Raw genomic sequence first — 1,570 nt, 5'->3', positions numbered from 1 at the left:
TTTATTGGATGGCTCTTTTGAGAATGTTCAACTATCTTGAGAAATTATAATTTTGCCTGGCTATCAACTGTTCCCAAGAGTAGTTTTATCAATTTTTCCATTTAAAAATATTCTGAACAAGTGTATGGACAAGAAAGAAACCTCTATAGTGGCCAGTTCATGAGTTTCTTTAATCAGGGTAATGACAGGCATTGACCGCTTTAGGTATTGTTTTAGACCAAAGTAGCTCTTAAGCTTCAATCAGCAATTTATCTTTCATAAAAGTAATGATCCCTCAACATCTTCAGAGATTTAAAGAATTCTCCAGTGCTTTGGAAGAAGAGAAAATAAAATATGAAGGATCCTAGAAGACTAATTTCTTGCACTGAAATATGGTAGACAATCATGTGTCATGAAACACACATACACACACACACACACACGTTTTCCTGAAAGGCTTTAACTTAGCTAATCCATCTTATGTGATTATATCAGGACCATTTATTGGAAAACTATCATAGACATGGAAATAGTGATGAGTTTTTCAAAAATTTTGAAACCTTAATCTTTTCCTTCTCTAGCATTTTATCAATGCGTTTTTAAATGGTAATGTTTTATGTGATTTGGAGAGGAATTTAGTGAACATGAATGATACAGGGCCTGAAGTTACATCACCTACAGACAAAACAGTTGCTATGTAAGATCTAAGATCTAATTATAAACTACAAAGCTGACACAGGGAGATCTGTCAGTAGCAGAGACCCAGTACCCTGAAGCAAATTCTCCCATTACAGGAGAGGGTGTTCTGAAGATGTAGTCCTCACTTACAGATCTGAATAATACTCAGAGTACATTTGATAACTATATAGAGGCTGATTTAGTTGGCTTTTTGTTGAGGGTGTATTGAAAGAAAGAATATGAGCTTTCTCTCCTTAACTTCTTTCATTTATTGTTTAAATAAACAGTGATACTCTTTGAGCCAGAGAAGCATAGTAGGGTAGTTCATCATGATGAATATGGTCCTAAGGCTTCACAGAGTCAGTGTCAAACGGAGCCATCTATAGAATTGGGTCAGTCCTAGTCTCTCTGCACTGGAGCTTCAGATCTCTCCTTGGGTGCCCCAGAGGGTATGATTCAGGCTGGCTACACGTTGAATTTCTAGTCTGATTCATGTACTTGTCATATATTTATTTTGTTTTGTTTGGGGTGGGGGATAATTAGATTTAATTACTTATTTTTAGTGGAGGTACTGGGGGTTGAACCCAGGACCTCATGCATGTGAGGCATGCACTCTGCCACTGAGCTATACCCTCCCCCCATGCACGTATAATATATTTGTATTGAGTATATTTGAAACCTAGACATAAAAATATTTAATACAGGGAAAGACCCGCAAAATACTACAGTTGCTTACATTTATTTACCAAACATTTGTTATGTTTCCCAAATGTCAGGCACTGTCCTAAGGGTTGTTCAAATAATAGTGCTTCTAACCTTTATAACGCATATAAACGGTTGGTTGTACTGTTATCACTGTTACGAAGGTGAGGACACTGAGACATCAGTTGTTGACTTATCCCGAGTCACACAG

At 36.8% G+C, this 1,570-nt stretch overlaps 1 non-coding gene across 1 annotated transcript; it reads right to left on the bottom strand.

The window, feature by feature from the left end:
• Window positions 1-1,220: 1,220 nt before the first annotated feature.
• TRNAV-CAC (transfer RNA valine (anticodon CAC)) lies at window positions 1,221-1,293 on the bottom strand. The gene has a single exon. It is a non-coding gene; the product is annotated as a tRNA-Val (tRNA).
• Window positions 1,294-1,570: the final 277 nt, after the last annotated feature.

This window comes from Camelus dromedarius, chromosome 12 (assembly GCF_036321535.1).
Source record: "Camelus dromedarius isolate mCamDro1 chromosome 12, mCamDro1.pat, whole genome shotgun sequence".
NCBI classification, from domain to species: domain Eukaryota; kingdom Metazoa; phylum Chordata; class Mammalia; order Artiodactyla; family Camelidae; genus Camelus; species Camelus dromedarius.
The sequence above is the reverse complement of the archived record's forward strand: the minus strand, read 5'-3'. Positions and strand labels throughout refer to the sequence as shown.